The sequence below is a fragment of the Copidosoma floridanum genome, unplaced genomic scaffold (assembly GCF_036245765.1).
Source record: "Copidosoma floridanum isolate Cflo_tuat_1 unplaced genomic scaffold, Cflo_Japanese_pri ptg000020l, whole genome shotgun sequence".
NCBI classification, from domain to species: domain Eukaryota; kingdom Metazoa; phylum Arthropoda; class Insecta; order Hymenoptera; family Encyrtidae; genus Copidosoma; species Copidosoma floridanum.
In genome coordinates this window covers 29,269,588-29,282,781 of record NW_028321897.1, presented here as the reverse complement: position 1 = coordinate 29,282,781, position 13,194 = coordinate 29,269,588, and the positions used below count along the sequence as shown (strand labels likewise).

The following is a 13,194-nucleotide window of genomic DNA, read 5'->3' as shown; positions in this document are numbered from 1 at the left end:
ATTGGCTACATGAGGCAAGACGCAAAAACCCAGATAACTCGACTGTATTTTATACATATTAAATTATACATCATACAATGGCCCCAAGCTCTTTCACCTAATAACCCAGGACACTTACTGGCCACTCTGATAAATAATAAATTGTTAATAAGTAACGCCATAGCCTATGTCCCAATGACCCAGGGCGCTTACTGGCCAGTCCTAAGAATAATAAAGTAATGAATAATAACAAAACCGCCAATCACGACGCAACCCAGGACGCTTACTAAGCGCTTTGATTATTTATAATAAATAATATAAAAACGCAAGCGCCTATCCCCACATAACCCGAGGCACTTACTGGTCGCTTTGATTATTCGTAATAAATAAAACAATAACATGAGTGACAATCACGAGACAACTCGGGGCGCTTAGTGGTCGCTTTAACTAAGCGCCCCAAGTTGCGTAGTGATTGGCGCTTGTCTCATTATTTTATTTATTGTAAATTAAGTAACCGACCAGTAAGCGCCCCGGGTTGTGTGGGGATTGTCGCTCATATTTTGATTTTTTTTATTATGAATAATCAAAGCGACCAGTAAGCGCCCTGGATTATGTGGGGATAGGCGCTTGCGTTATTATTTTATTTATTTTAAATAATTAAAGCGCCCAATAAGCACCTTGGGTTGTGTGGTGATTGTCACTCATGTTATTATTTTATTTTTTATAAATAATTAAAGCGAACAGTAAGCGCCCCGGGTTGTGTGCTTACTTGCCGAAGAATTAATTTAATAGTCATACAAAAGTAACAAAAAAGTGGGGCTACTCTTCTCTTATTCTTAGTTGTCTCAGAATTTATTTATTTATCCTATAAATTTTACAAACAGTTGGGCTACTTATCGTTTCCACTCACTCACCTAAGAATTAGTTAAGTTATACAAAATTAAAGAATAGTTGGGATACTCATTTCTGGTGCTTGCTCATACAAGAATGATATTTAACTGTTATACATAACTAGTAAAGAGATGGGCTTATCGCCAGCGCTTACTTACTTAAGAAGTACATTAATTATTATGTAAAAGTATAAGCACTTACTCTACTTATCATCGATGCTTGGTTACTTAAATCAATTTAATTATTATACAAAAGTTTAAAGTAGTGTGCTACTTATCTCTGGCTCTTAGTTTCCTAAGAATCGATTTATTTATTATAAGAGCCTTAAAAACACTAGGGTTCTTTATTGCCACCATTTTAATTATCTTAAGAACTAATTTAATTATTTTACATAACTACGAAACAGTTAAACTACTTATCTCTGGCGCTTATTCGTCAAAGAATATACTTTTTACTTATCATCATACGAAACTCAAAAACAGTTGGGCTACTTATCCGCAGTGCTTACTCGTCGAAGATTTAATTTCATTATGATACAAAAGAAAAAACAGTTGGGCTACACATTGCTAGCGCTTGCTCACCTATAATTTTAACAAAAAATGCTTTGCTGATTCTTTCTATAATTTAACGTAAAAAATGTCTGTAGGAAAGACAGTTATAGATTTAACATGATAACCAAGTAAATAAGGAATTATTACATTATATCTACAAATTTCAGAGTATTCAAACTTTATATTTGATAATCGACGAGGTTTGGATTGGGCACATAAAAATTTTACACAAAATTTTCGTGACTGCTTTTGTACAATTGTTAACAATTAATGTACAGTTGTTTACATAATATTTTAAAAGAAACAGTGAAAAAAAATTTTTTTTGACAAGTCGGTAAAATTTATATTAGATGGATACTATGTTTTATGCAATCTAAACGTTAATAATTTGTAATAACTATTTAAAATCTTACTTTTAAAAAGCAATTTACCAAAACTAATCAATGTGAAAAAATCTACAAATAGGTTATTGCGCTACAAAACTCTCTGGTTCAATCCTCATTGAGGCATACTGCCTCACTGATATGGGCTCCCCATAAATTTACACTTGATGAACTAGAACAAGTCAGACATAGATTTTTGCGCTCTCTTTTATTCAAACTTGGATGTCCCATGTATAAATAGTCACATAATATTAACAAGCTATCGGAAATTTTAGATATTTTTTCTACAAATGTTTCTACCTTTAAACGACTTGCTGAATCATTTTTCTTACTTAAGATTAGGATTTATTTCTCTTGTTAACATTATTGTTTAAATCTTTTACGTCTGTTGTATTGTGATATCTTTGAGCTTATATTTTGTGTTAAAGATGATGTGCTATCATTTGATTATTATTACCCAACAAGTGTTAATAAATATTCTAATGGGAATCTGCCCGTCTATCATACAAGTAAAATGTAAAATAAAATAAATTAAAAAATGGCTTTTAATTAAGTTTATCAGTAGCTATCATTACTTACTGTTAAATAAGTTTTGCTTGAAGAAGTGTTCTTTCTCGTCAATCTACAAGTTTTTGAAAATAATATTTTTCTTTGACAGTTTTTTCCATTGTATTTACTATAAACAATTAGTAACTGACCAGAATAATATGTCCGATGGAAAAGTTTATTGAAAGAAACGCTGTAAATGTATTATCACCAAGCCTCCTTATTATTATTTTTAATCTCCATTATTTTAATATTTTTGTATATGAATCTTCCATTTTACATTCAAGATTAATAATTTTGAACGCTAACTTCTGTATTCCCACGTTCAATTTTTATTTATTTTTTTCATATATTCATTAAAGGAAATTGAATAATCTTTTAAACTTTTTTAATATAAAAAACTACATAGAACGAGAAATGAGAAACCAAAATAATGAATGAAAAAAAGTACTCCCAAACATTAGTCTCACCTAACAATTAATACTCGAAAATTATGTTTTTTAGAAAAATTAATTTTTTAAAATCTATTAAAATTAATTAAAAAATGTTAATCAATGGAATTACAAAATTTTATCATACAAGTTTTGGTACAAAAGTAATTATCATTGTTAAATCAAATGAATCCTAAGATATTGCTTACTATTTTGCTTACGATTTTTATTTCAAAAGACGATAAGAATCTTATTACAAAAAAATAAGCCTTGTTTTAAGAAAACAGGTCAACGGGATTCTGTGATATCAGAGATTGTACATAGATACACACGTATGTACCCCGAAAGATAACAATAAATTTTTTTTTTTTTCAAACTGTATTTTACAGGAAATTTGATGATCTTTCTGAATTGTTGACATCGAATATCCAAAACCCAACCATCAATACTTTCAAATTTTATGTTTACAAAAAAATCAATGAAAATGATAGATATGAAATAATAATAATAACAATAAATAATTATAATAACAAATAATTATAATAATAAATAATTATAATAATAAATGATAAAACTAATAATAAATAATACTAATAATAATGATAACATTAATAATAAATAATACTAATAAGAAGAATGACGATAATAATTTCAATCCCTTAACTACTTTGAATAAATACAGAGATTGTTAAGTTCAGACTTCAATGACCTAATATACTCTTCGTTCGATATCGTGAGGTCTAATCGTTTTCGTCCAACCGCACTGAGCAAAGCCAGTCTTCGCCCAAACGTAGTGATTACAGCGAGATTTTTTCAGAATGCAATAAAAAAAGCTTTTTTTCAACTGGCATCATGAGCTGAGCAAATCAACCGAGATATATAAAAATGTTAATTCGTGTGAATGGGATGAAAGGAGCGATTTCCAAAGAAAGAATTAAAAGATATGTATGTTTGCCATTATCGTATGGACTAATGGATAACGGCACCTATTTTTCTTGTATTTCCACATTATAATTATTGTTTATTACTTCATGCTTAGCATTGTACACGCGTAGTCTTGAGAATCTCTATAAAGGTCGTTGGTTCAAATCGTGTAAAATGAGTTAAAAACTAATGGCTTTAGAAAAGAATAAATAAGTTATGTACATGCATGTAGAAACCCTTGAAACATGTGCCTTTGAGAAAAATATTTTTGAAACTTTTTGTCGAATCTTAACCCTTTCATATTAATATGAAGATACCCGCTGGAGCTAGTCGATATGCTATATGAAAGGGTACGTGAAGAAATTTATTTTTAAAATTACATTTAAGAGGCATAAGAGAACTTGCGTCCTTTTTATTTCTATGCCCTATCATTACATAAGTAATTTAAGTACGTCACAGAAGTTATAAAATATTTATAAAATATACGACTTTTTACAGTAAAAGGTGCACATCTTAATGTAAAATGATGTTTAATAATATAAGATTCATAATTGAAATGATACTTATCATTTTTTAGTACAAAAAAAATTTTGTATTCACTTACTCGTAGCACAACAGCTATAAACAATGCTTTGTTAATAATAAAGATTCTGCAATTACTGTTACTAGCAAAAAAGATTTTCTCGAAGAAATATATTTTTACGAAGCTCCTTAAAGTACATCTTTTTTTCTAGTCATTACAGCAGCTGTTGAATAAAATGATAAAAAATATTTTTGCACTGAAAAATGAAAAGTATTAATCTTATAGAGAATCTTAAACATTGTTTTACATTAAAGTATGCATATTTTAATATAAAATATGGTATATTTTTTCCGTACTCACCGCTCTTTTTATCAAAAATTCATATTTTGTAACTCCTATGACGTAATTCAATTACTTGTATAATGATAGGTCTCTTGAGTGTAATCTTGAAAACACATTTATTACAGACACTTCCCCACTATACAACGGCTAGCTCTAGTTGGTAGCTTCACCTTCATCCCCTTAATGGTCTTTAGTCGAATTATCCCCCTTTTTTAATGCATGACCATATTTTTCTCACATTTAGCATTTGACTATATAGATTTTCTTTTATTTTTCCCAAGCGATAAATGTTCAATTAAACATTGAGAACAATTATAGTATTACTGTATTATTGCAGCTTTGTAGACATTCTTGGGCTTTATGGAAGGTATCCCACTGTACAGACGCATAGTCTTATAGAACTCCAATTTTCTCGCTCTAAATGGATCTGGTAGGTGATTATGCTCGCGGCTTAAGGGAAAATATTTGTTGTTTCTAAAAATTCCCGTGGCTGGACAAGCTTCCTTTTTGTCGTTACAACTGTCATTGTTTTCACTCTTTGAGATTTTATATTTAATACATCTAAGGTAACTTTAACATATAATAAAAATACTAAGTATTTGCATATCAAATTATGAATTGTATTTATTATTGAGAGGGGCCAATATTTGTACAGTTATAAAAAAATTTGACGTTAGTATATTGAAGATTTGCATAGACGTTTATTTGATCACTTATTTAGTAAGTCACATATTTTTAATATCAGCTATCTAATAAATAACGTCAGCTAATATTGACTACAATCTATATTCCCCTTTGCAATTCTTATTTTTTAGATCACAAATATTATTTTCCATGCAAAACTTCTATGACCATGCAGTATTCGCTATTTCACGAACAAAACTTCGCGTAATTAACCCCAGTAGCCTAAATTGAAACATGTGATGTATGATCTAATGTAACTGTCTTTTTTTATGTCTTCATTGATATCTAATAAAAGGATATTAGTGGGCAACACATTTTGCATAGTAATTTATAATATTAACAAATTTTATAGCTTACACAGTGTCACCACGTTGATTGTAACGGTAGTAAGAGTAGCCGTCAAATTACCACAGGCTGTTTCCCTTACGTCCCCGTGAAGCCATAACTTTTTCCATAATTTAATAAACAGTATACGAATGTACTTACTTTATTATAACAATTTATAAACTTCGCACGACAAACTGCTACGATGTACGATTGGAACTCTAAGAAAAAATGTTGGTCGCAGGAATGGTGTGGGGAAAAGAGAGAGAGAGAGAGGGGAAAAAAAAGAATTAGCAGACATATACGTTTAACTAATTTTTTTCTAAATTGCGAAGTATAAAATATACAATATACATACACAGCGAATCACTGTTATTGTCAAGAAATAAATATTTTTTGAATTTACTACGCGCGTAATGAATAGAAAATGTTACCATTAATCTTTTTTCTACCGTTTTTTAACATGTCATGTAAACTCACACTTTTTAAAAAAATTTGCCGTAAACAAGATATTAAACACCCATGCATAAGCATATAAATAACAGAGTATCATAGTTCAATCATACAAACTTGTATTGGCTTAACATAGTTTCATGCTTGCGTGCCTTACTTAGTACGCGCGATACTTCATATAAAACCATTGGTAACGATGCGTACGCTAAATTATCACGTGTAAGATCTTTGTTGAAAAAAAAAATTTGAAAAAAATTACTTCTATTTATTGTTAGTTATAAATTATTATTATGTATTGGTCCATTAATAATTACATAAATACTGAAATATGACTGTTTCCTTCTCTTTTAGAATTTTTTTCGGAGAAGTACAGAAACTGTACAACAGTTCTTTACGATTACACATAAAAAGTAATATTTTTCGTTTGAAAATAATGACTAAGTGCAAACAACTGCGTGTTGCCAACAACGTACAGATATGTACAGACTTACAGAGTGCTCATGGTGTGCCTGTGTGAATATTTCTCAGGGGTGTGCTTGTTTGTAAACAACATACTCCTCCTTTGTATGTATCCTCCCCCCTTACCGTACCATCTCTTTCCCCTTCATGTTAAGTGTTTCCATTGTCTAAAATCATAACACTTATTATATTAACTCGAAATCGCGGAAGGAAAGGTGTGTTGTGGTGTGTGATGTTTGGCCGAGAGCCGCGAGTTTCTTTCGAGTTTCTCTAATAAAAAAAAGGTACTTAGTCTTTGTCCTGCTTGCTTTCTTTACCTACTTATTCAAGTTTGAGTTTATAGCGCGTGTTGTTGAGTCTTAAGTATAGTAAGCGAAACAGAAACCGTGCAGTAGGAACACACAAGGCAGCATTAAGGTATTAGAGATACGCAAATTTTTTTTATGTCAACACAGCGACGATGGAAAGTGAAAAGAGTAGTATCAGTGAGGAAACAAAGTGCAGTACGAATTTCACTGTAGGACAAATCTTTGAAAGTTACGAGAACTTAATGCAATTTGTCTTGCGTTATTCTACCGAATATTATGGAGAAAAGAGTGAATCGCAAAAAAAATCAAACGTTTGTAGGCAAAGAGAACGATATTTTAAAATATAACTCTTTGAATTTAAAGTGCGCACGATCTGGTAGATTTGAACCAAAGGATTATCCAAAAAGTCGCCCAAAAGAAAGTCACAGATGTCAATGTCCTTTCATTGTAAAAATAAAGAAAAATGTGAATAAATCAGCTCTTGTGATTAGTGGCAAGTCCGTCCTCCTGCATAACGAAGAGTGCTTAAAGTTTAGGCACCATGGTGATGGTACTAAAAATGATGATCGTTTGAACAAACGGTTTAAGTTGGTGAGCACACAACGTAAGCAAGTATATAGTTACACTTTCTTCTCACAAATATAGCAAATAAATACACATAATTATTATAGCTATTATTATTATATTATTATTATTTTTAATATTATAATGTTTATTGGTTTTTTATTTATTTTTTCATTATTAGAAATGTATATTGATATTAACATTAATATTCCAACTATCATAGTCATTACTGTAATTTTTACAAGTATTACCATTATTACAATCATTTACACAATTATTGGTCTTGTATGAATGGTACTTAGCGCAAGCGACTCTCCCTCTCTCCCAGCGCTTACTCCCTTACAGGCTAGCGTACGATAGTTAGCGCACGCGAGTCTCCCAGCGCTCACAGTCCATTACAGGCTAGCGTACGCTAGTTAGCGCACGCGAGTCTCCCAGGGCTTTTACTGATGTACCCTGGTGCCAGCTTTTGTTCTTAACGTGCATTACACTACCTTTCAGCAGTTATTGCGGTCGCAATCCATATTTTTATTTTTTCCAATCTTGTAGTACACATGACAACACCAAACAAAATTTAGTACTGTACACTAACATAAGACACACTCAAACCACTGATTCATTTGTCAATTCACTCTTAATGACTTTCTTTTTAATTTATTAAAAAATTTTCCTATGAGACTCCATGCATTCTGGCGATCTTAGCGAGGGGCAATTTCTCTCACTCGACGGTGCCACCTGACATAAGCGCATAGCGAATAATTATGACGAGTTACATCGGTGTATAAAATTGCCCAATGCACAAAATTTATATTTATACTTGCTACCACTAGGCTCAATGGATAAATAACAGAAGGTTTCCCAAAGAATTGACATCGAGACTCATTTACTGGAAAGCAAATTTGGGACTTATTTACTACCCGAAAATTGACTTTGAAGTTGATGGACCATTTAAAAAAAAAAAGAAAAAAAAAAAAAAAAAAAAAAAAAAAAAAAAAAAAAACTATGTACCTGCTGCCTCTCTGCGAGACGTGTTCTTTTTTTTTTTTTTTTTTTTTTTTTTAAGAAAATTTCATCTCAGCTCTAGAGTGATGGAAATTTTAAAAGTCAATAAGAGGATGTAAGTCAGTAGGCGTTATAAAAATGAGTACATATCTATGTATACATTTTAAATACGTCCATCATCGAAGCATGAATTTTTCTGCTATTGTCATAAGTTAAAACCTTTTTATTCTTTATCCATCAGGCGTGGTGGTGACAGGTATAAATTTTGTGCATTTGACAATTTCTTATACACAGATGTAACTCGTCATAGCGAGACTACATCGCAAAAACACTTTGGATTCTTCAGAATCTTAAGGTTTCTCAACTTTAGTGAGCAGGTATTAATTTTTTGCCTAAAAAAATCCTGCATTAAGGGATTTATTGACATGTGACTAAAGCCTTTTTATTCGTTGTATTGGTTGAAAAAACATGTCCAGTGGATTACTTGACAGAAATTTAAAAAATTTTTTGTAGATTATATTGTTGCAGTATGATATTAAAGTAGTATATGGTAGAAGTATTTTACTTTATATAGAAAAAGAAATAGCGAGATAAAACGCAAAAAAATTAAGTATTTAATTATTTTTATCAAAATTTGTAACTTCAATTTACGTGACAAATATCAACATAAAAGTTGTTTAATTAATGCTGTACATAAAGATAAGAAAATATATAAATAATTTATTAGTACCTCAAGAGCATGCAAATAGTTTGCTATACTGATCTGATCGGAAGTAAGATTATGGATTTCGTGAAATAGGGTTGTTGGGAAATTAGGTTATTATCAAGTTTTCAAGATGTCTAAGCATAATCATAGCTTTGATAGTGATGTTTCTATCGTAATATATTAAAGGTACCCTACCAAAAATATTAATGCTGATATCAGTCGTAAATTACATAGTTGATTTTGCGTTAATCTCATGATGATTCAGTGTTCGATCAGCATTGATTTGAGTCAATATTAGTAGTTGACTTTTAAGTAATGACTTTTTTACGTTTGTATTGCAGTTACAATACAAGTAAATCTTTTTAAAGACAATAACTTCGTTATTGTCAAGTGGATAATAAATTAACGTTTATTGAATGCTAAATCAGCATTTATTTAGCATGGATTCAACGTGGTATCAGCAATGTAATTTAAGACTGATTTTACGGTTGATTTGGGATCGATATTTTTGATGGGTTATTATTAATATTTTATATTAAATGCATAAAATCGAATGTTTGCCGCTGGAAAGTTGTGCCCCTATTGGCTGCTGTTGTAAAGCAACCCATTTTCTCCGTTCTGTATGCATGATGGACATTGTTTCGAGTGGGAGCAAAATACATAACTTATTACAGAGGCTCCCGCTTACAGAGATGCCAATTAACGTCGTAGGTCACAAAACTCAGGTATAGTTGGCATCACTGCTGCAAGAGAACGTATGCTAACATATGGAAATAAAATGACGCGATCAATTTTCAAAAGAATATCTTGAAATTTTCCAGGGTAACACTTCCTTTGATAGGCGTCATTTGTAAGTACAAATTCTTTTCTACAGAACGAGTGCAGTTTTATAACGGGAACCGTTGATTTATTCGAGTCTTTAGGTTACTTTCACCGTGTGTGCGAGCTCTGCCATAGAATACGTGTTAAAAAGTGCTACATAAAATTAATAATATCTTGAAATTTTGCAGGGTAAGCGATATAAATAATTATACCATTTGATTCAGCACATTTTTAACTGTTAAATTAATGTGGTCTTGGTTCGGGAACCGTTACTAAGGAGCTACCTTAGAATAGCGGCGAGGGGACTCTTTTGAAAAGCCTTGATCGGAAATATGATTATGGATCCTGTAAAATTATATAAGGCATTTTTATGAAAGCCGTAAGAATTCCTAATGGCCCGATCATATAATGGTCTATGATCGGTTTGTAAGGGTCAAATAGTTACATGGATAGAAAAAATAGTCATTTACGTAGCAAGTGCAGAAAAGACAATTTCCCGCATGAGTCGTGATTGACTCGCACGAGTGGCCGAAGTTGACGGGAACGAGTGCCAGTAGAGCACACGAGTGCGAAGCACGAGGTTGATCGCACGGCACGAGTTACCGTCACCGGCCACGAGTGGAATCTCTTTCTGGGACACACACATTTGGAATCTCTTTCTGGTCTATGTGTACTTTACCCAAGTATAAAACTCTTGATGAACTACGGACTTTATTAACAATAAGACAGAATTCAGGTGCATGTATAATTAAATAGACAAACACAATCAAGCTTTTAAAACCATAATCATTTTGTTAGCTTAATATTGTGCCATTTCATGTGTCGTTATAACCCATCTGTTCTTTTAAAACCCTTTCCAAATTTTTCACATAATTGTTTTTCATGGTTTTTATGAATTAACATACATCTGTTTAAATGTGACGATCTTCAAAGTTACATATTTTTGAATTACTGAAAAATTTCTTGCAAATTATGATGTTTATGACTCCAACAACAGCGATCCAGACGAAATTAATCAAATAATAAAACCAATGGCTATTGCTGTTGTATATAATTTTTTATTATATCCCCTGACGACGTTTCTCTCCTCTTTGGGTAGGAGCCTTTTCAAGTCCTAATTTTATAAAATATACACGGAATAAATTAACTTGAGGTAACAATACATCCACGTTATTACATCTAATAACATTTTAAAAACTATAATAATAATAAACAATTTTAAATACAGTTACAAATTAGAGACTTACAAAAAGATTATTCTGTTCGAAGATTCAAACAGCGTCTGTACCCAACGAGGGCACATAGTCGACTGACCGTACATATTTAAATTATCAAATACAAATTTTACGTTCATATATAGACGAAACCAACATGTGTTATATATATATTCAATCTATACAGTGAAAACGCGCGATAAATTCAAATGACAATAAAGGATATAAAAACACAAATAATTATTTACTTAAGTAACAAGTGTATATACCGTTTAAAAACTTTATTTAAATTATCACAGTTCAACATTCTATTAAAATTGTTTCTTTTTTTAATAAAAATCATGTCAGACATTAATCTCTTATAATAATTCTGTTCTATATCTATAATGTTGATTTCGTTGTCACTAAAATTAAAAGAGTGCCCTGTATCTAAATGATGTTCTTTATTGTAATTTGAATTTATCGCGCGTTTTCACTGTATAGATTGAATATATATGTAACACATGTTGATTTCGTCTATATATGTGTGTAAAATTTGTATTTGATAATTTGAATATGTAAGGTCAGTGGACTATGTGCCCTCATTGGGTACTGACGTTGTTTGAATCTTCGAACAAAATAATCTTTTTGTAAGTGTCTAATTTGTAACTGTATTTAAAATTGTTTATTATTATTCTAGTTTTTAAAATGTTATTAGATGTGATAACGTGGATGTATTGTTACCTCAAGTTAATTTATTCCGTGTATATTTTATAAAATTAGGACTTGAAAAGGCTCCTACCCAAAGAGGAGAGAAACGTCGTCAGGGGATATAATAAAAAATTATATACAACAGCAATAGCCATTGGTTTCATTATTTGATCAATTTCTTGCAAAACAATATTTTGAGTTTCTGATTTATTCTCGGATTTAATTTGCATAAAAATTCTGTTTGGATTCTTACATCTTAATAAAGCAACGCATAATTATCCGTAAGAGAATAAGGGTTTTTTAATATACAATCCTTAGGAATCAAAACTCTGTCCTTGTGATTTGTTGAAAAAAATAGAACATGCTAATACAAAAGGAAACTGTTTCCTATCGAAGACAAAACGTAAAGATAATGTGGTGCCAGTATTCAATGTTGTTTTAAGAATATAAACTTTGCTTTCTTTTTTTTCTCCCGTTATTATTTCTGCTTCTATATTATACTTAAATAATTTTGTTATTTTTAAAATTGTGCCTCTACAGAGACTGTCCGATGTACTTGAAGTTCTTATTAACACTAATATAGCATTTATTTTTAATTTTAATTCGTGTGCTCCAAGACCTCTGATATTATTTCAAAATTCTATTGGAAAATTAATATTTATGCTATCATATGTTTTATCAACTCCTTTGTGAGTCACGTATTCTGCTGTTGTAAACTAATTATCAGTCTGCATTGATAAATACACGAGTAATGTCGTTATTTTGTCTACTTAATCTGTTGGTGGGGGGTTTGCTCGCGGAGTGCGCAGGGGGGCGTTAGTACCACTAATATATATATATATATATTAGTGGGGCTAACGATATATATATATATATATATATATATATATATATATATATATATTATACAGTTATTTGTGTGGGGCATTTCACATATCCCCCCACAGCCCACCACATGGACCTCCCACAGTCCCCCACAAATAGGCTGAAATTCGACTGTTTTAATCGATAATTTAACATTTTCCAACTTTTTCCTACGACCCCCCAAATCCCCCACAGCCCCTTCACAGTCCCCCCACACAATTTTGCTTGTCCCTCCACAGACCCCCCACAGACCCCCACATCATTTTCTTACATCATGTAATGTATACTTGTTCAATGATCAAATATTATTAAGTGACTTTCAATTTACTACCATAAATATTGCCGATTTTTCTATAAAAATCATTGAGTAAAGCCAATAAACTATGTAAAAGTCTTTTTCGAAACAATATGTTCTATTTCTGTATTTTTTTGCCTTTCTACTTAAATAAAAAAATTATTTTTATTTTTGCATCTTGATAAAGCCACATGTAATTGACTATTATAAAAAAAGGTTTTTTTTAAATAGAAACCTAC

General features: G+C 31.0%; 1 protein-coding gene across 2 annotated transcripts in view; it reads left to right on the top strand.

Annotated features, from left to right (window-relative positions):
* ste14 (isoprenylcysteine carboxylmethyltransferase ste14) overlaps window positions 1-13,194 on the top strand; it is a 240,951-nt gene that overhangs the window by 22,608 nt on the left and 205,149 nt on the right. The gene's annotated exons all lie outside the window — the stretch shown is intronic.